Source organism: Echeneis naucrates, chromosome 2 (assembly GCF_900963305.1).
Source record: "Echeneis naucrates chromosome 2, fEcheNa1.1, whole genome shotgun sequence".
In the NCBI taxonomy this organism is placed as follows: Eukaryota; Metazoa; Chordata; class Actinopteri; order Carangiformes; family Echeneidae; genus Echeneis; species Echeneis naucrates.
Window position 1 is genome coordinate 4822936 of NC_042512.1, and position 20693 is coordinate 4843628.

The window sequence follows — 20693 nt, forward strand, 5'->3', positions numbered from 1 at the left end:
TTCCATGGTGTGACGCTTAGCAAGGAAGAAATATTGTCTCTTTTGGAATTGGCATTTGGAATTTTTTTCACCTCTAGTGGCCTCCACCAGAGGATGAAAGAAGGAAAGACATATCTGAGGCCTCTGTTGAGGGATGATGAGTTTACTTTGATTCATTTAAAGTGTGGATAATGTTCGGTCATAAATCCAGCCATGTGAGTTCCCATAACCAGTTTCATTAAAAAAGGACTGTGATTTTGCACCTTCACATGCAATGGTGGTATAGTGGTGAGCATAGCTGCCTTCCAAGCAGTTGACCCGGGTTTGATTCCCGGCCGTTGCAGTTTAACTTTTGCCAGAGGAAGGTTAGTCTTTTCTCTACATTATTCACAGTCATGGAACTTTGTCTGCATCCATCCAAAGGGAAGCAACATAAAGCCAGAGTGTTCAGGCAACCACAATTACTCAACCACAAAAGCTCAAAAGTTTGCCAAAAAATTTGCTGAAAAATTAGCCCATCAACGTGAGTACGCAAAGATTTCCTGATTAGATCGCAGAGAGGCTGAAAATTTGCATGACTTCACATGTGTCTTTCATGAGACATTTTCCAGCTAAAGGTCATGTCTCATAATGTAAAGGAACATTCAGTGTGTGTGTACTGTTATTGTGTCTGGAGCTCTGACTGTTGCCAAACGTGCAGGTGACCTAAATTCAGCAGGACAGGCAGCATTATCAATGGCCACTGCCTCATCATAGTCCTTGTAGTAGAAGAGTAGCTGCTGCCTCAGTGACAGCTAACAGGGATCCTAACAAGTGATAAACAATAAACGGACATTTCCAATTGTCATCAAAATGTATTCTTTCATGAAATGTTCCTAAACTTCTATTAAAGGCAGCATTATTGCAGCAGGCAGCACTCTATGGTGGAGGTCATGAGAAAAAGTGGGAGGAGTCTTTGATCTCTGTGATGTCATTAGAACCTTTGTGACATCACAGAATCAGCATCTCCTTTGATGGTTACTGATGGAACAGGAAAAGGTCAGATCCTGATATAATCTTGTGAATCCACAAGTATGCCTTTCTTTGTTTGTGTACCAACAGCCTGAGCTCTGGTTCTGACTTTGTTTTGATGAACCTCATTATTTACACACAGCACATTCAGGACATTAATGTAATTAATTTATTTTATGCTAAAGAAACTTTGATAAGAGTCATGATGGTCAGCCACGTATGTTGGGGGTATTTTCAGATCCAAAATACATCCCTGTACATCAGAGTGGTGCTGTGGCTTAGTTGGTCAAAGAGCCTTGTTGCTCAGTTCAGATGCTGTAGAAACAAACTGCTTTTGGGTTTTCATCAGCTATAGGTTACAATGATCAATATTATAGATATGACAGACAGTTCTCAATGTCTTCCTGTTAATCAGTGCTGCTGAAAAAGTCATGTCTCATGATGGGACATCCAGTATGTATATGTAGCAGTATGTATAAATAGCAGAGGACGGTTTCGATCCATCGACCTCTGGGTTATGGGCCCAGCACGCTTCCGCTGCGCCACTCTGCTCAGGGTGTTCTGGTCGCAGTCTCCTCTGGAGATTAGTGTAATTTTTAACCACCACATCCACTTTCTGTCAAAGTGGATGTGATCATCTGGGAAAGATTTTGTGTTTGTCGAAGCACACTTCAGTAATTATAGAAAAGGCTGCTTTAACAACATCAACAGGTTTCAAAGTTATCTCGAGAGAGTTCAAAATAATTCAATTTTTCAATCACCTGTATTTTTCAGTAAAAACACTTTCCCTGACCGGGAATCGAACCCGGGCCGCGGCGGTGAGAGCGCCGAATCCTAGCCACTAGACCACCAGGGAAAGACGCTGCCTCGATGCGGCCTCGTATAGTTCCAAACATCATCTCCACGGTGTTGGAAATTACTGAAATTACTGCTCCATATTATCCTGCTTACTCACTCAACCAAATTACTGACTAAACTCCTGCAGAAGAAGTTACATGAGGTTATCTCAACAACCTGAAACTTCAATAAAGAGGCACTGCTGGGAAGTTGAATGCTGGCACGCTGTGTTGCGCTTTGTTGAGCTAAAGATACAAATAAAATAATCTAAATTAGCTTTATTTTCAAATGCTTGTGTGGTGCGACTGCTCTTGTTCTTTCTGATCACTGGATATCTGATCACTGGATTCAAAGTCCAGAGTGCTAACCATTACACCATGGAACCACAGCTAGTGTTAGCTGATCATGATCATGTCATTGATGGAGCCAAACCGTCTCCACTTCTTATATGGTGAATGTGTGCTTCTGTGTTTTTTTTCTTTTGCAAGAAAATGTAAAATGTTTACTTCTTCTACGATACAGATACAGACGTTTTAGAGAACAACTGCAGAGATGACTTTCTGCTTAGTTGAGGTGATGAGGAGGAACTCCACTGAGAGTGAAGCACTGCTGGGGTTTGGATGCAGGATGTCCTGTTTACAAGACAGACACTTTAAGCAGTTCAGCATCAGTGCTGCCAATTTCTCTTTGAAAATCTGAGTATCCAGTTCCAGAACAGCTGATCTTAGTTGGTTCATGTTCACGTTGAGTTGCACACATGCACAACCTCTATAAAAAGCCATCATCAATGGAGATCCAGTTATTTCAACCCAGTGGAGTTGGAGGTCTTAAAGCAGGCCCATGGAGAGGATGAGCATGTTTCGCCGTAAATGTAACAGCTGCAGCAGCAAAGGAGAAACAGCATGAGAAGAAATTACTACCCGAGTCAACGTATAAGTTTGGATGTACTCTTCAATTGATTTTACATTTAACTTTAAGAGATCGTAGTTTACAGTTATAAATATAAATGGGGACAAAATCAGATTTTCATTTCATTTCAAAACTCTCGAGTGGTGAATGCAAAACTTCCTGAACTTGTTTTCAGAATTGCTCCTTTTCTTTCAGCTCACTTCTAAAATGAACTTAATAAACTTTGCACCTGAGTGTAGCAAAAAAAAAAGAAAATTCTGTGATGTGTGCACGCTGTTAATGAAGCTCCAAAGACAATCATGGTTCTGCCAGATAACTTTGAGTTCTGCCAACAGAAGAAAGAACCCAACTGGGCCAAGAGCCAAATGTTTGTTGGATCAGGAATCCTGAAATGTCTCTCTTTTGTGCAGTCAGGATGTCCAAGCAATCTCAGACTGTCCATGTTTTACAATCTGTCTTTTTCTTTTGTCCTCAGTAAAATAAACTACATTTAAAAGCTTCACAAAGTGAACAAGCTTCCAAAGACAACCGTCCCAAGTAAAGTCTCCATATTGTTCAACTTTTGCCCAAATGATTCAGTTGTGGAACTAATTTTCACTCCTATGCCGATGATCCCCTCCAACGAGCCAACGACCTTTTGTTACTCAGTGTGATTCAACTTTCTCTACATTATTCACAGTCATGGAACTTTGTCTGCATCCATCCAAAGGGAAGCAACATGAAGCCAGAGTGTTCAGGCAACCACAATTACTCAACCACAAAAGCTCAAAAATTTGCCAAAAAATTTGCTGAAAAATTAGCCCATCAACGTGAGTACGCAAAGATTTCCTGATTAGATCGCACAGAGGCTCAAAATTTGCGTGACTTCACATGTGTCTTTCATGAGACATTTTCCAGCTAAAGGTCATGTCTCATAATGTAAAGGAACAGTCAGTGTGTGTGTACTGTTATTGTGTCTGGAGCTCTGACTGTAGCAGAAGAGTAGCTGCTTCCTCAGTGACAGCTAACAGGGATCCTAACGAGTGATAAACAACAAACAGACATTTCCAACTGTCATCAAAATGTATTCTTTCATGAAATGTTCCTAAACTTCTATTAAAGGCAGCATTATTGCAGCAGGCAGCACTCTATGGTGGAGGTCATGAGAAAAAGTGGGAGGAGTCTTTGATCTCTGTGATGTCATTCGAACCTTTGTGACATCACAGGATCAGCATCTCCTTTGATGGTTACTGATGGAACAGGAAAAGGTCAGATCCTGATATAATCTTGTGAATCCACAAGTATGCCTTTCTTTGTTTGTGTACCAACAGCCTGAGCTCTGGTTCTGACTTTGTTTTGATGAACCTCATTATTTACACACAGCACATTCAGGACATTAATGTAATTAATTTATTTTATGCTAAAGAAACTTTGGTCAGAGTCATGATGGTCAGCCACGTATGTTATGTCATCACATTCTAAATTGATGACAACTTCCCCAGCCACGTATGTTGGGGGTATTTTCAGATCCAAAATACATCCCTGTACATCAGAGTGGTGCTGTGGCTTAGTTGGTCAAAGAGCCTTGTTGCTCAGGTCAGATGCTGTAGAAACAAACTACTTTTGGGTTTTCATCAGCTTTAGGTTACAACGATCAATATTATAGATATGACAGACAAAATTCTCCATGTCTTCCTGTTAATCAGTGCTGCTGAAAAAGTCATGTCTCATGATGGGACATCCAGTATGCATAAATAGCAGAGGATGGTTTCGATCCATCGACCTCTGGGTTATGGGCCCAGCACGCTTCCGCTGCGCCACTTTGCTCAAGGTGTTCAGGTCTCCTCTGGAGATTAGTGTAATTTTTAACCGCCACATCCACTTTCTGTCAAAGTGGATGTGATCATCTGGGAAAGATTTTGTGTTTGTCGAAGCACACTTCAGTAATTACAGAAAAGGCTGCTTTAACAACATCAACAGGTTTCAAAGCTATTTCGAGAGAGTTCAAAATAATTCAGTTTTTCAATCACCTGTATTTTTCAGTAAAAACACTTTCCTTGACCGGGAATCGAACCCGGGCCGCGGCGGTGAGAGCGCCGAATCCTAGCCACTAGACCACCAGGGAAAGACGCTGCCTTGATGCGGCCTCGTATAGTTCCAAACATCATCTCCACGGTGTTGGAAATTACTGAAATTACTGCTCCATATTATCCTGCTTACTCACTCAACCAAATTACTGACTAAACTCCTGCAGAAGAAGTTACATGAGGTTATCTCAACAACCTTAAACTTCAATAAAGAGGCACTGCTGGGAAGCTGAATGCTGGCACGCTGTGTTGCGCTTTGTTGAGCTAAAGATACAAATAAAATTATCTAAATTAGCTTTATTTTCAAATGCTTGTGTGGTGCGACTGCTCTTGTTCTTTCTGATCACTGGACATCTGATCACTGGATTCAAAGTCCAGAGTGCTAACCATTACACCATGGAACCACAGCTAGTGTTAGCTGATCATGATCATGTCATTGATGGAGCCAAACCGTCTCCACTTCTTATATGGTGAATGTGTGCTTCTGTGTTTTTTTTTCTTTTGCAAGAAAATGTAAAATGTTTACTTCTTCTACGATACAGATACAGACGTTTCAGAGAACAACTGCAGAGATGACTTTCTGCTTAGTTGAGGTGATGAGGAGGAACTCCACTGAGAGTGAAGCACTGCTGGGTTTGGATGCAGGATGTCCTGTTTATAAGACAGACACTTTAGGCAGCTCAGCATCAGTGCTGCCAATTTCTCTTTGAAAATCTGAGTATCCAGTTCCAGAACAGCTGATCTTAGTTGGTTCATGTTCACGTTGAGTTGCATGCATGCACAACCTCTATAAAAAGCCATCATCAATGGAGATCCAGTTATTTCAACACAGTGGAGTTGGAGGTCTTAAAGCAGGCCCATGGAGAGGATGAGTACGTTTCACCGAAAATGTAACAGCTGCAGCAGCAAAGGAGAAACAGCATGAGAAGAAATTACTACCCGAGTCAACGTATAAGTTTGGATGTACTCTTCAATTGATTTTACATTTAACTTTAAGAGATCGTAGTTTACAGTTAAAGATATAAATGGGGATAAAATCAGATTTTCATTTCATTTCAAAACTCTCGAGTGGTGAATGCACAACTTCTTGAACTTGTTTTCAAAATTGCTCCCTTTCTTTCAGCTCACTTCTAAAATTAATTTTATTTGACATTTTCTTGCTGAAGATAAAGCAGAGAGGAGGCTTCATCAGACAATTTGCATGCATTCATACGTGTAGAGTGGACAAAAGGAGGTTGTTTCCATTTTCGAAGGACAGAGTGGCAATATTTTGACAGGACTCTCAGTGTTCCATTGGTAAGATTCAGGTTCCACCGAGACTTGAACTCGGATCGCTGGATTCAGAGTCCAGAGTGCTAACTCTAAAGGAAGGAAAGAAAGGAATTTTAAAAGTGTGGGCGGTCAAAAGTTGACCAAAATACCAGTCTCTCCTGGAGGCGTGGGTTCAAATCCCACTTCTGACAGAAACCACTTTCATTTCACCTCTACTGCAGCAAGGTGTGTTTTTTGAGGACAAAGTTGTTTTGGTCTATTCTTGACCGCCCAAACTTTTAAAAGACCAAAATTCCTTTGACATGTCGAAATATTGCTACTCAGTCCTTCGAAAATATGTTCACACCAAATAACACACACCTGCCAAATGGGAGGCCTGGGTTCAATTCCCAACCGATGCAAAGGAACCAATTGTCAACATCCAACATATGTAAAAATTGTCATGTTCACCTCACACACTAAAGGTCTCTGGATAGAAGCTGTTAGGAAACAACTTTATTCTCCTTGTTTATCCACAGAGGAAGTGAAGTCACACACCACATGATGTTTCTCTTTCCTTTCCTCCCTACATTACCTCGTCTGTGCAAGTATTGTATGCTGCTTTTCGAGTGTCTTCTTTTGACAGCATGTAAAAAAATCCATGAGGCCTTGTAGACACCAAAAAGGCAGCCTACAAACTTGGAGAGCACCAGCATTGATCCTAACAGAAGTTTAACACAGAGCCTTCAGATGTGCAGTCAGTCTTCCTGGAATTCAGATATCTGAAAGGATGGTGGTTCAAGCCCACCCAGGGATGTTCTTTGTTTAAACCCCTTTGTGGATAAGATCTCTGCCTGTCTTGTGGAAGACTGGGATTTCAATTCCTGAATGTCAGAAACTCAGTGCTGCTTGCAGTATAAAACACAGCTGCTCTACATGAACAGTGATACAACAGTGGTCACCTCCTGTCTGTAGACAGACTCATCACTCTGCTGGATGAGGCTGATGAAAATAAATACCTCCTTCGAGCCGGAGTTGAACCAGCGACCTAAGGATATCAGCTTTAAGCCTCTACAGTCCTCCGCTCTACCAACTGAGCTATCGAAGGGAGCTGTTCAACCTCTCCTCTTCTTGTCTCTTCTTGTCTCCTTTGACTAATGTTTACAGATTTGGGTTAGGGAAAACCTGAAGAATGTCATTTATCACAGTATGATCAAAAAAGTGGCTCAGCTCAAACCAGGTGACGTTGAGGACAATTCTGACTGGATAGATAATTTTAGGTGGAATAGCAGGCTGTAACTTAGACTAAAGCAACCACCGACGAGGATGGGATTCGAACCCACGCGTGCAGAGCACAACGGATTAGCAGTCCATCGCCTTAACCACTCGGCCACCTCATCATGTTTGATTGCTTCAAAGGCAGATATTTATTAATTCTAGCTGGAATAGCAGGCTGCAACAGGACAAGTTCTGCATGTCGCTGTCTCTTGATGGGCTAATTTTTTAACAAATTTTTCGGCTCATTTGCTAGTTTTCGTTGTCAGAATGGCCGAGCAGTCTAAGACGCTGCGTTCAGGTTGCAGTCTCCCCTGGAGGCGTGGGTTCAAATCCCACTTCTGACAGAATGTGCTTTTCTTTCACCTCGACTGCAGCAAGGTGTGTTTGTGATGTCACAAAGGTTCTAACGACATCAAAGAGATCAAAGACTCCTCCCACTTTTTTGTCATGACCTCCACAGTAGAGTGCACTCTGTTAATGAAGCTCAAAAGGCAATCATGGTCCTGCCAGATACCTTTGAGTTCTGCAGACAGAAGCAACAACAAAACTGGAACTATTTGGACTGAACCTGGTTTGTCTGGATTACCTCCCAGGTAGGTTTGGAGGTCTACCAGGTCCAATTCTCTCCAGATGTCCCCAAACACACGCTTCCCCTCCAGGTTTGTCATCTCCAACGTGGGGCTCGAACCCACGACCCTGAGATTAAGAGTCTCATGCTCTACTGACTGAACTAGCCAGGTTGCTAGAAATGCAAAACATCCTACAAAAAATCGCCAAAAATCATTTCAAAATAAATAAATAAATAAATGACATTATGGGAAATCTCAAAACTGTGTATAAATGTTTGGAGGAGAAAATGGAAGAAAGATGTGTTTGACAGCCTTTTGGACACACAACCAGTCAGCGTGACGCATCCAACCTCACAATATTTCATGGTGTGGTTGAAAGAGGGAGGGAGGGAGAATATTGGAAATGTAGGTCAAAGAAACCTGAGCTTGCACCTCACTCAGGTACCTTTGATGCCGAAACCCGGGACTGAACCAGGGACCTTTAGATCTTCTGTCTAACGCCCTTAGTGTTACATTGATAATGTAGTGCCTCACCATCATGACTCTTACCAAAGTTTGTCTTCTGTTAAAAAAGAGTAATCACCATGTGCTCAACACAGCAACCAACACTAAACTGCTGTTTCTCTAGTCCAGAGACTGCAAGCAAAAGCTGTAACACAGGAAGTGATGGCAGCACCATGATTGCCTTTTGAGCCTCATTAACAGTGTGCACTCTATGGTGGAGTTCATGAGAAAAAATGGGAGGAGTCTTTGATCTCTGTGACGTCATTAAAACCTTTGTGACATCACAGAATCAGCATCTCCTTTGCTGGACAAGCCCAGCTGTTGCCTTGCAGTCGTCAGGAGAGCTAACCCTTATGATATGGAGCTGTGTGAGGTTGGCTGGTTGTGTTAGTGGTTCACATTATAGACTCCACAGCAGTGATAGGTGACACTGATCTATGAAATAAAGAAACCATGAGTCTTTCATGTTCAAGGCCCATTTGTGCAGGAAAGATCTTGAGTCTGTTACCTCAGACCACTGAGCCATCCTGACACGTGTGTCCAGCTGCCAGTCTCTGGTGAGGAAACAGAAAAGTTAATGATTTGGTAGGACAGTGTCAGCTCTCTCTCTCCCTCTCTCAACCCAACAGGTCGAGGCAGATAGCCGCCCCCCCGAGCCTGCTTCTGCCTCTTAAAGGAAGTTTTTCCTCGCCACTGGCGCCAAGTGCTTGCTCATCGGTTCATCTGCTCATGCAGTTTCTGTGGTGTAGTGACCATCATGACTCTTAACAAAGTTTGTCTCCTGTTAAAAAGGGTCAATCACCACATTTCAACCTGCTCACCAGCAGGGTACAGCTCAGACGGACTAAAGCCAGCTGAACACCGACGAGGATGGGATTCGAACCCACGCGTGCAGAGCACAATGGATTAGCAGTCCATCGCCTTAACCACTCAGCCTCCTCGTCATGAACACAAAGGTACATGTGATGACAAAAAAACAGCCATTGGGAAGAAGCTGCAGCACCTGAACAGGGACTTGAACCCTGGATCCTCAGATTAAAAGTCTGATGCTCGTCAATAAGATCTGACTTCATTTTCCAAGCTGCCCCCTCGTGGTCATTTGATACACTGCAGGTGGAAATCTCAGTACTTTTTAACCACCACAGCCGCTTTGACAGAAAGTGGATGTGGTGGTTAAAAATTACACAAAACTCCAGAGGACATTGCGCCCTGAACATAGTGAGCAGAGTGGTGCAGTGGAAGCGTGCTGGGCCCATAACCCAGAGGTCGATGGATCGAAACCATCCTCTGCTGTTTATACACACTGGATGTCCCATCATGAGACATGAGTCTTGACCTTGGCGTTATTAGCACCACGCTCTAACCAGCTGAGCTAACCGGCCTTCCACGGCCATCTATTCCACAAAACGTCAGGATGTTCCAAAGGGAGATATGAAGACTCTGCAGTTACCTGATTGGTCAGAGAGTTTTAATGGAACTCCTGCAGAAGAAGTTACATGAGTTTATCTCAACAACCTTAAAATAGGTGCTGCTGGGATTTGAACCCAGGATCTCCTGTTTACTAGACAGGCGCTTTGACCAACTAAGCCACAGCACCACTCTGATATACAGAAATGTACAGAGGATCTTAAAATATTCCAACATAAGTAGCTGACCGTCATGACAGACACCTGAAACACCTCCTGTGTGGAGAGTGGAGTGTGTCTTTGGATGAAAGATACACTGTTTGGTTCTGAGCTGATCATTAATAATAAAAGTGATGAACTGTGGATGGCAGCCTGCTGTTGGTCTGACTGAACAAGGATGCAGAAACAACAGACAAAGTCAAATGAATCAGAATTAAAAATTAAGAATTAAGAGTTCAATTCAGTATAAAATGTCTTTTTAATAATCTGACATCACAGACCTTCTGACATCACAGATCGTCTGACATGGCAAAAGCAGTGCAAAAGTTCACTGCAAATGCACTGCAATTGCAGTGAAAAAAAAATATCACTGCAAATGCACACAGGCCGGTTAGCTCAGCTAGTTAGAGCGTGGTGCTAATAACTCTTGTCCAGAAACTGCAAGTAAAAGCTGTAATACAGGAAGTGATGAGCAGGAACTCCACTGAGAGTGAAGCACTGCTGGAGTTTGAATGCAGGATGTCCTGTTTATAAGACAGACACTTTAAGCAGCTCAGCATCAGTGCTGCCAGTTTCTCTGCAGTTTTTCTCTAAAACCACGTCTGTGTCAGTCAACGCTTGTGCTCCTCACAATTGTGTGTCACTTCCACAAAGGTTGAAAGCTGTGCTTCCTCACAACAAGAAGGTGCCCTGTCCTTTGAGTAGAAAACTATCCAGGCTGGAAAATGCTGAGTCACAGGAACTTTGTTTTGTGTGGTTGTTGTGGCCGAGTGGTTAAGGCGATGGACTAGAAATCCATTGGGGTTTCCCCGCGCAAGTTCAAATCCTGCCAGCAACGTTTACTTCCTTTTATGGACCAAGTTTCCCATTTGGGGAGAGACACAGCTGAGTGCTGTTGTTAGGACTCATCTAAGAGGAGGAGAGCACTCACTGGTGCTCAGTTATCATTATCAAGGCCGGTGATAGGGACACACCTTTAGCTCCACTTCCAGGTCATGGAAGCAATAATGAGAAGTCATTTCTACTGTGTGCTGTGCTGAAATAACTCATATGGGAGAGCGTTAGATTGAAGATTTAAAGGTCCCTGTTTCAATCCCGGGTTTCAGCAGCTATTGTGGGTCCTTTTAAAGACAATCCCTGAGCTTTGTTATTTAATTATGGAGTTAAAGTCACTTAGTGTAACACATCACGGATTCTATGTCTCCAACATGAACGCCTTTTATACCAGGCATTGCTTCTTAAGTTAAAGCCGAAATGAGAGATAAAAAGATATTTAGTAAATTTCAAATTGTTTATTCCCTTCACCTGTAATACACCTCTGACCAACCACAAAGTTAAGACGACTCATCCTTTAGGCCACGTGGTCTCTGAGTGTGGCTGACTTTAATGTCCTGTTGTCAGTTTATCGTCTGTTCCATCGTCTCTACCAGCACTTGACTGGATCCATCTTGATCACTGAGCTGCATCCCCTGCATGGTGTGGCAGCTTTAGCTTCTGAGATCATGCGACAGGTAAAACCTTTGAGTGCATAAATGACCAAAAAAAAGTGTTTTTGTCTTGTATGATAAATGCAATGTGCATTTGTGCTCCTTAGTTTTGGGGTTTGCTTCTCACTCTGGGTGCCATGAATTTTTCTCCCCTCATGGATTGTTGGACTTATAAAGGAAATGATCAATATGCAGTCTTTGCTCTGATCATTGTAACTTCGTGTTATTGTTGTATCTGATAAGTTAAGCCGCACTTCTAATGACCACCAGGGGGCAGTTCCACTGGTTGGAAAAAGACTTCAGACTGCATTGAAGTCTATGGAGAGAACAACACCAAGTTCTGAGATGCTGCTTGTGGCCAGTATGGGGATTGAACCCATGACCTTGGCGTTATTAGCACCACGCTCTAACCAGCTGAGCTAACCGGCCTGTGTGAAAGTGTTTTTTTGGACTGTGTAGCTGACACTGTGCTATCAAAGCTAGCATCAACTCTTCTGTTTCCTCATCAGAGACTGGCTTTATTTTATGCTAAAGAAAATCCTTTGTTATTTGTCTCAGTGGACTTGGCTCATCATATTTTGCTGACTAACTGGTATTGGAGTTTTAAGCTCCTTATTTCGGCCTTCTCTTGTTGCCATACATCCAGTACATCCTGACCGGGAATCGAACCCGGGCCGCGGCCGTAAGAGTGCCGAATCCTAGCCACTAGACCATACAACCATTTTTATGGACTTAACTTCCATCAAAGGTGAGCATTTCAAATTAGTGCGGGTTTTTAACCTGACGCAGCTGTAGCTGGACAGAATAGTTTAGTTTTTACTTTTGATGAACCTCAAATAAGTTACTTATTTTGGCCTTCTCTTGTTGCCCTATCTTCAAAGAGCTAAAGTCTTGTGTAGAAAAAACTGAAAGATCTGACAATGTTTTTGAAAGCAGATGCAGTATATCCAGATGACCTTTGAATTAACCTTCAACAGGTTTCAAACACATTTAGAGATCATTCACGATGGACCGAAAGTCAGACATTTTGGATTATTCTGCCAACAGACTAAAGTGACACCGACGAGAACGGGATACAAACCCACGCGTGCAGAGCACAATGGATTAGCAGTCCATCGCCTTAACCACTCGGCCACCTCGTCACATCTGCTGATAGCTGAAGATGTGGTCTGAACACGGTCTGGTCTTTCGCCTCAATTAACTGTTAGTACAAACTGTGTTTGCACCTTGAAACTTCCGACATAGCTTTTTATCTCTCATTTCAGCATTAAGAAGCAATGCCTGCTATAAAAGGCATTCACGTGGAAGACCTAGAACCCGTGATGTGTTTCACTAAGAGCTCAGTCATCACACTCAACTGATGTTGTAAACAGGTTACATTCAGAGGAACAGAGGTAATTAGTAGCGATGGGATTCAAACCCACCCCTCTAAGAGACCGCAGAATGAATGCAGCACCTTGGACTGCTTGGCCAAACTACCACCTTCACAGCAGTAATGACACCCATGTCACATTATGAGAAACCTGGATGCTGTGTCCAAAGGTTTGGAGGAGAGAATGGCAGAAAGACTTGAACAGGTTCCTTTGAATCTGCTCCAAGTGATTGGAAATGTCTTACTGAATGACAAATGTGGTTTGCCAGGTCATTAAAGCCGCACATCTTTCTCCCCTCATGTATCGTTGGCCATTCTCCACTTAAGATGTTCCATCTGAGGCCAACTTTCCTGGTCTGTGTCACAGGACATCCTGTAGGGGTATGATTCTCGCTTAGGGTGCGAGAGGTCCCGGACGAACACGTTGTGTTATGTCTCCAAAATTAGTGGCCATCATGACTCTTACCAAAGTTTTTCTCCTGTGGAAAGCAGTCAATCATCAATACTAAACACAGCCCCAACCACTAAATTATGACAGATAGAGGAAGTGATGATTCTCATCAGTTTGTTTCAGTGATGAGCAGGAACTCCACTGAGAGTGAAGCTCTGCTGGGGTTTGAATGCAGAATGTCCAGTTTACAGGACAGACACTTTAAGCAGCTCAGCATCAGTGCTGCCAGTTTCTCTGCAGTCTGTGTCTGTATCACAGAGGAAGGAAAATCACTCTGTCACAGTCATGGAGTCTAAAAAGGGACACCAGATGGAGAAGGGGAGAAAAATCAAACCAGCAGCTGAAGTGTGAAAATAATGATTAACTGCAGCTGAACAGCAACCAAAGTTTCACACAGAGAGGCTGCAGCCTGGTGTGGACCACCAGTGATGGTCCTGCCATCACTTCCTGTGTTACAGCTTTTGTTTGCAGTCTCTGGACTAGAGAAACAGCAGTTTAGTGTTGGTTGCTGTGTTGAGCAGATGGTGATTGCTCTTTTTTAACAGAAACTTTGGTAAGAGTCATGATGGTGAGGCACTACATTATCAACGTAACACTAAGGGCGTTAGACTGAAGATCTAAAGGTTCATGGTTCAATCCGGGGTTTCGGCATCAAAGGTACCTGAGTGAGATGCAAGCTCAGGTTTCTTTGACCTACATTTCCAATATTCTCCCTCCTCTTTCAACCACACCATGAAATATTGTGAGGTTGGATGCGTCACGCTGATTGGTTGTGTGTCCAAAAGGCTGTCAAACACATCTTTCTTCCATTTTCTCCTCCAAACATTTGTACACAGAGATTTCCCATAATGTCATTTATTTATTTATTTATTTTGAAATGATTTTTGGCGATTTTTTGGAGGATGTTTTGCTTCTAGCGGCCCGGCTAGCTCAGTCGGTAGAGCATGAGACTCTTAATCTCAGGGTTGTGGGTTCGAGCCCCGTTGGAGATGACAAACCTGGAGGGGAAGCGTGTGTTTGGGGACATCTGGAGAGAATTGGACCTGGTAGACCTCCGAACATACCTTGGAAGTAACACAGACAAACCAGGTTCCGTCCAAATAGTTCCAGTTTTGTTGTTGCTTCTGTCTGCAGAACTCAAAGGTATCTGGCAGGACCATGATTGTCTTTTGAGCTTCATTAACAGAGTGCACTCTACTGTGGAGGTCAAAAAAGTGGGAGGAGTCTTTGATCTCCGTGATGTCGTTAGAACCTTTGTGACATCACAAACACTGTTGCAGCCTGCCATTCCAGCTAGAATTAATAAATATCTGCCTTTGAAGCAATCAAACATGACGAGGTGGCCGAGTGGTTAAGGCGATGGACTGCTAATCCATTCTGCTCTGCACGCGTGGGTTTGAATCCCATCCTCGTCGGTGGTTGCTTTAGTCTGTCTAAGTTGCAGCCTGCTATTCCACTTAAAATTATCTATCCAGTCAGAATTGTCCTCAACGTCACCTGGTTTGAGCTGAGCCACTTTTTTGATCATACTGTGATAAATGACATTCTTCAGGTTTTCCCTAACCCAAATCTGTAAACATTAGTCAAAGGAGACAAGAAGAGACAAGAAGAGCAGAGGTTGAACAGCTCCCTTCGATAGCTCAGTTGGTAGAGCAGAGGACTGTAGAGGTTTACAGCTGAAATCCTTAGGTCGCTGGTTCAACTCCGGCTCGAAGGAGGTCTTTTCTTTCATCGGCCTCATCCAGCACAGTGATGAGTCTGTCTACAGACAGGAGGTGACCACAGTTGTATCACTGTTCATGTAGAGCAGCTGTGTTTTATATTGCAAGCAGCACTGAGTTTCTGACATTCAGGAATTGAAATCCCAGTCTTCCACAAGACAGGCAGAGATCTTATCCGCAAAGGGGTTTAAACAAAGAACATCCCTGGGTGGGCTTGAACCACCATCCTTTCAGATATCTGAATTCCAGGAAGACTGACTGCACATCTGAAGGCTCTGTGTTAAACTTCTGTTAGGATCAATGCTGGTGCTCTCCAAGTTTGTAGGCTGCCTTTTTGGTGTCTACAAGGCCTCATGGATTTTTTTACATGCTGTCAAAAGAAGACACTCGAAAGGCAGCATACAGTACTTGCACAGACGAGGTAATGTAGGGAGGAAAGGAAAGAGAAACATCACGTGGTGTGTGACTTCACTTCCTCTGTGGATAAACAAGGAGAATAAAGTTGTTTCCTAACAGCTTCTATCCAGAGACCTTTAGTGTGTGAGGTGAACATGACAATTTTTACATATGTTGGATGTTGGCAATTGGTTCCTTTGCATCGGTTGGGAATTGAACCCAGGCCTCCCATTTGGCAGGTGTGTGTTATTTGGTGTGAACATATTTTCGAAGGACTGAGTAGCAATATTTCGACATGTCAAAGGAATTTTGGTCTTTTAAAAGTTTGGGCGGTCAAGAATAGACCAAAACAACTTTGTCCTCAAAAAACACACCTTGCTGCAGTAGAGGTGAAATGAAAGTGGTTTCTGTCAGAAGTGGGATTTGAACCCACGCCTCCAGGAGAGACTGGTATTTTGGTCGACTTTTGACCACCCACACTTTTAAAAGACTAAAATTCCTTTCTCATCTGCATGAACACATACTCATGCCTGCAGGGTTCCATGGTGTAATGGTTAGCACTCTGGACTCTGAATCCAGTGATCTGAGTTCAAGTCTCGGTGGAACCTGAATCTTACCAGTAAAACACTTAGAGTCCTGTCAAAATATTGCCACTCTGTCCTTCGAAAATGGAAACTACCTCCTTTTGTCCACTCTACACGTATGGATGCATGCAAAGTGTCTGATGAAGCCTCCTCTCTGCTTTATCTTCAGCAAGAAAATGTAACATAAAATTAATTTTAGAAGTGAGCTGAAAGAAAAGGAGCAATTCTGAAAACAAGTTCAGGAAGTTTTGCATTCACCACTCGAGAGTTTTGAAATGAAATGAAAATCTGATTTTATCCCCATTTATATTTATAACTGTAAACTACGATCTCTTAAAGTTAAATGTAAAATCAATCGAAGAGTACATCCAAACTTACACGTTGACTCGGGTAGTAATTTCTTCTCATGCTGTTTCTCCTTTGCTGCTGCAGCTGTTACATTTTCGGCGAAACATACTCATCCTCTCCATGGGCCTGCTTTAAGACCTCCAACTCCACTGGGTTGAAGTAACTGGATCTCCATTGATGATGGCTTTTTATAGAGGTTGTGCATGCATGCAACTCAACGTGAACATGAACCAACTAAGATCAGCTGTTCTGGAACCGGATACTCAGATTTTCAAAGAGAGTCTGAGAGTAGAGTCTGTCTTGTAAACAGGACATCCTGCATCCAAACCCCAGCAGTGCTTCACTCTCAGTGGAGTTCCTCGTCATCACCTCAACTAAGCAGAAAGTCATCTCTGCAGTTGTTCTCTGAAACGTCTGTATCTGTATCGTATCGTAAACATTTTACATTTTCTTGCAAAAGAAAAAAAAACACAGAAGCACACATTCACCATATAAGAAGTGGAGACGGTTTGGCTCCATCAATGACATCCCTCGACACTGGAACCTCGAGTTAGCACCTTTGACAAAGATCAGCTAACAGTCCTGTGGTTCCATGGTGTAATGGTTAGCACTCTGGACTTTGAATCCAGTGATCCGAGTTAACAGTAACTCCACTCCAACCAAAACAGTGATCCAACCCTGAGCAGAGAGGAGGCTTCATGAAACAGTTTCTCTTTTCACCTGCTGCAGTAGCTCAGAGCCTCTGTGGTTCAGTAAAGGTCCAAAGAGGATGTAGCTCAGTGGTAGAGTGCATGCTTTGCATGTATGAGGCCCCGGGTTCAATCCCTGGCATCTCCAGCATTGATAATGAAGGAGGGAAATGTCACAGGCTCCAGTGGAGTGGTAATCAGCAGGATCAGAGTGTTGGAGAGCAGAACTCTTTCCTGTGCTTCAGACACACTCTTTGGTTCTGAGCTGTTCATTAATAATCAATGAATGATCAATAAGCTTCTCAGCTGCTCTGAATGGTGACAGTGGGGCAGCCTTTGTGTTTACATCTGAATCACATGTGATTTTGGAAATTCTTCAAAGCAGCTTCAAAGGAGGAGTTTCATTCTGTGAGTACTGTGACATCATCAGGTGATGTATCAAAGGCAGCAGCTCTTCAGACTCACATCACAATAAGTTTTGTGTCTTATTTGGCTCCATTTGGTGGAAGCTGTGAATCGCAGGATTCAGGGGGAATACATCCATACATACATCTTCACTGAAACAATGACACCTGTGAGACAGCTCAAAGCTGTGTCCAAAGGTTTGGAGGAGTGAATGGCAGAAAGATGTCTTTGAAGCCATTTGGACACACAAGCAGTCAGCGTGCAGCATTCAACCTCACAATATTTCATGTGGTTGTGGTTGAAAGACGAGGCAGAATATTGGAAATGTAACTTTGGGTCTAAAAAAGAACTTCTTATCGCCCAACGTGGATCTCGAACCCACGACCCTGAGATTACGAGTCTCATGCTCTACCGACTGAGCTAGCCGGGATGCTAGAAATGTAAAACATCCTCCAAAAAAATCGCCAAAAATAATTTCAAAATAAAAGCCGGTTTAGATTATTTTATTTGTATCTTTAGCTCAGATGTAGCAAAGCGCAACAATGCTGTCAATAAGGATCTTTCCCATTTGGGTTACTTGAAGTGATGGTGGCCACTGATGCAACACTCCATTTATAACAGTTTTACATTTAATGAAATACTTCACTGCAAAAATGACACACATATGACATTATGGGAAATCTCAAAACTGTGTCCAAATGTTTGGAGGAGAAAATGCAAGAAAGATGTGTTTGACAGCCTTTTGGACACACAACCAGTCAGCGTGACCCATCCAACCTCACAATATTTCATGGTGTGGTTGAAAGAGGAGGGAGAAAATTGGAAATGTAGGTCAAAGAAACCTGAGCTTGAACCTCACTCAGGTACAACCTCCCATGCTGAAACCCGGGATTGAACCGGGATTGAAGCCGTCGCACCGCTAATACTCTGCTAATAAAAGCAGATTTAGATTATTTTATTTGTATCTTTAGCTCAGATGTTGGTCCCCACTTCAGTAACTCAAAGTGATGGTAGCCACTGGTGGAACACTATATTCATAAGAGCTTTAGATTTAAATAAACACTTCAAGATTTCACCGTATAGTGCAAAGCTTGGCAGTGGTGGGATTCGAACCCACGCCTCTGAAGAGACTGGAGCCTAAATCCAGCGCCTTGGACCGCTCGGCCACACTACCACATGGCCTGCCCAGCTTGCCTGCAATAATGCCACATGTTTCTGACCCCTGAAAGTTGCATCTAAATGTTTGGAGCAGAGAATGGCAGAAAGAAGTCCTTGAAACGTCCTGGACACACAAACAATCAGCGTGTAGCATCCAACCTCTCAAACTCTCAGGTCCAGCTTCTTTGTCTCTTGGTGTATAGTGATGGGATGGTTCTATATTCCCACAGAACATCCCTGGGAACCCGGACACACACCTTCTCCAAATCAAATCTTCCATGTGTCGACTAAAGTTCCAGTGGATAAGACAAAGCACTTCCCTGGGTGGGCTCAAACCACCATCCTTTCAGTGAACAGCTGCTTCAGTGAACACGCTGACCGATTGCCCCACAGAGACATGTTGTTGCAGCGTGCAACCACCCCAGATGGGACTTGAACCCACAAGTCACTATTAGGTTCAAGTCCCATCTGGGGTGGTTTGCAGCAGAGTGGTGTCGCGTGGTTATGGGCCCATAACCTAGAGGTTGATGAACAAAACCAATCCTCTGCTAAGCTAGCTGTTCGCGATCTATGGTTGGTTATATTTGAAAATGGTGTCATTACAACTGTAACAATGTTCCACTGCCGCTCCACCAATCAAATCAGATTTATTTGTAGAGCACCAAATCACAACAAAGTTACATCAATCATCTTTACATAAAGAGCAGGTCTAGACAAAACTCTAAAATTATTTAGACACTCAACAGATCCCCCGATGAGCAAGCACTTGGTGCCAGTGGCAAGGAAAAACTTCCTTTAAGAGGCAGAACAAGGGGGGGCGGCCATCTGCCTCGACCGGTTGGGTTGAGAGAGGGAGAGAGAGAGCTGACACAGTCCTATCAAAGCTATCATTCACTTTTCTGTTTCCTCACCAGAGACTGGCAGCTGGACACACGTGTCAGGATGGCTCAGTGGTCTGAGGCACCAGACTCAAGATCTTTCCTGCACAAATGGGCCTTGAAATGGACATGAAAGACTCATGGTTTCATAGATCAGCGTCACCTATCACTGCTGTGGAGTCTATGATGTGAACAACTAAAGGGAAGAAGCTGCATCGCCTGAACAGGGACTTGAACCCTGGACCCTCAGATTAAAAGTCTGATGCTCTACCGACTGAGCTACTCAGGCTTCTGACGGATGCATAATTCTGATGAAATTAAATTAATTATTTCAGCTTGACTCGCCCAAACGGCCCTGTCCCAGCCAGGGGTTGCAATCGGTCAGCGTGTTCGGCTGTTTTCTGAAAGGTTGGTGGTTCGAGCCCACCCAGGGACGATCTTTGTTTAATTCACTTGTATTATAGTTCACACATGGAAGACCGGAGGGTTTTTAAGTTGATGCTCAGTTATCTCCATCTAGTGGACAGATGGTAGAAGTTGATTCCTGAAAAGAGGAAGTGACTTTTCCTCGGATCAAACTGTTGAAGGAGAACGAGCAGCTTCTTCCTCACTGACTCACTCAACCTCTGTCTCCTGGGTTTGGATTTAGGTCTGGGTCTGGGTCTGGGTCTAAGACCAGGTGGGCCTGCTCAGAGTCTCTGTGTTGGATGTGAGCTGCTGAAATCTCTGAACACCATGACACAGATAATATCAGTCTGATGTGTCATCTGTAATCCAGATGTTGTCAGCAACAAACAGATGTTCCTGACAGAAGCTGCTCTGATTCACTTCAAGCAGCACATGAGCCTCTTTCTCAGGAACACACAGAAAAAATAAGATTTTCTATTATTCTATATTCTATTAATATACGTGATGTCCTCGTGTATGAATGAATGTTTCACTGATGCAGATTTTTCAGAACAACATCAACAACTAATAACTCCACAACGAGACTGTGTGACGTCACTGGAGATCAAAGGTATTTCCTGTCTTTCATTGATCTCCAACATGACACAGATGCATAAGTCATACTATCTCACGTTCGCATTAATCTTCAGCGTTGATTATGAAGCACAGGAAGTCTTTATCTTGCGCAACACCCTGATCTCTCAACTATCCACTCAGCTTGGAGCAAT

At 43.2% G+C, this 20693-nt stretch overlaps 17 non-coding genes across 17 annotated transcripts; 7 read left to right on the top strand and 10 right to left on the bottom strand.

Annotated features, from left to right (window-relative positions):
- Positions 1–250: 250 nt before the first annotated feature.
- On the top strand, positions 251–322 carry trnag-ucc (transfer RNA glycine (anticodon UCC)). The gene has a single exon. It is a non-coding gene; the product is annotated as a tRNA-Gly (tRNA).
- A 1452-nt stretch (positions 323–1774) lies between these two features.
- trnae-cuc (transfer RNA glutamic acid (anticodon CUC)) lies at positions 1775–1846 on the bottom strand. Its single transcript has one exon. It is a non-coding gene; the product is annotated as a tRNA-Glu (tRNA).
- A 2922-nt stretch (positions 1847–4768) lies between these two features.
- On the bottom strand, positions 4769–4840 carry trnae-cuc (transfer RNA glutamic acid (anticodon CUC)). The gene has a single exon. It is a non-coding gene; the product is annotated as a tRNA-Glu (tRNA).
- A 2233-nt stretch (positions 4841–7073) lies between these two features.
- Positions 7074–7161, bottom strand: trnay-gua (transfer RNA tyrosine (anticodon GUA)). Its single transcript is given in 2 exon segments — positions 7074–7109; positions 7125–7161. It is a non-coding gene; the product is annotated as a tRNA-Tyr (tRNA).
- Positions 7162–7371: 210 nt separating this feature from the next.
- Positions 7372–7453, bottom strand: trnas-gcu (transfer RNA serine (anticodon GCU)). The gene has a single exon. It is a non-coding gene; the product is annotated as a tRNA-Ser (tRNA).
- A 139-nt stretch (positions 7454–7592) lies between these two features.
- On the top strand, positions 7593–7675 carry trnal-cag (transfer RNA leucine (anticodon CAG)). The gene has a single exon. It is a non-coding gene; the product is annotated as a tRNA-Leu (tRNA).
- Positions 7676–9266: 1591 nt separating this feature from the next.
- Positions 9267–9348, bottom strand: trnas-gcu (transfer RNA serine (anticodon GCU)). Its single transcript has one exon. It is a non-coding gene; the product is annotated as a tRNA-Ser (tRNA).
- A 579-nt stretch (positions 9349–9927) lies between these two features.
- trnat-agu (transfer RNA threonine (anticodon AGU)) lies at positions 9928–10001 on the bottom strand. The gene has a single exon. It is a non-coding gene; the product is annotated as a tRNA-Thr (tRNA).
- A 784-nt stretch (positions 10002–10785) lies between these two features.
- trnas-aga (transfer RNA serine (anticodon AGA)) lies at positions 10786–10867 on the top strand. Its single transcript has one exon. It is a non-coding gene; the product is annotated as a tRNA-Ser (tRNA).
- A 1004-nt stretch (positions 10868–11871) lies between these two features.
- Positions 11872–11945, bottom strand: trnai-aau (transfer RNA isoleucine (anticodon AAU)). Its single transcript has one exon. It is a non-coding gene; the product is annotated as a tRNA-Ile (tRNA).
- Positions 11946–14672: 2727 nt separating this feature from the next.
- On the top strand, positions 14673–14754 carry trnas-gcu (transfer RNA serine (anticodon GCU)). Its single transcript has one exon. It is a non-coding gene; the product is annotated as a tRNA-Ser (tRNA).
- A 214-nt stretch (positions 14755–14968) lies between these two features.
- On the top strand, positions 14969–15056 carry trnay-gua (transfer RNA tyrosine (anticodon GUA)). Its single transcript is given in 2 exon segments — positions 14969–15005; positions 15021–15056. It is a non-coding gene; the product is annotated as a tRNA-Tyr (tRNA).
- Positions 15057–15992: 936 nt separating this feature from the next.
- Positions 15993–16064, top strand: trnaq-cug (transfer RNA glutamine (anticodon CUG)). Its single transcript has one exon. It is a non-coding gene; the product is annotated as a tRNA-Gln (tRNA).
- A 1089-nt stretch (positions 16065–17153) lies between these two features.
- Positions 17154–17225, top strand: trnaa-ugc (transfer RNA alanine (anticodon UGC)). Its single transcript has one exon. It is a non-coding gene; the product is annotated as a tRNA-Ala (tRNA).
- Positions 17226–17839: 614 nt separating this feature from the next.
- trnat-cgu (transfer RNA threonine (anticodon CGU)) lies at positions 17840–17912 on the bottom strand. Its single transcript has one exon. It is a non-coding gene; the product is annotated as a tRNA-Thr (tRNA).
- Positions 17913–18574: 662 nt separating this feature from the next.
- trnal-uag (transfer RNA leucine (anticodon UAG)) lies at positions 18575–18656 on the bottom strand. Its single transcript has one exon. It is a non-coding gene; the product is annotated as a tRNA-Leu (tRNA).
- Positions 18657–19734: 1078 nt separating this feature from the next.
- trnak-uuu (transfer RNA lysine (anticodon UUU)) lies at positions 19735–19807 on the bottom strand. Its single transcript has one exon. It is a non-coding gene; the product is annotated as a tRNA-Lys (tRNA).
- Positions 19808–20693: the final 886 nt, after the last annotated feature.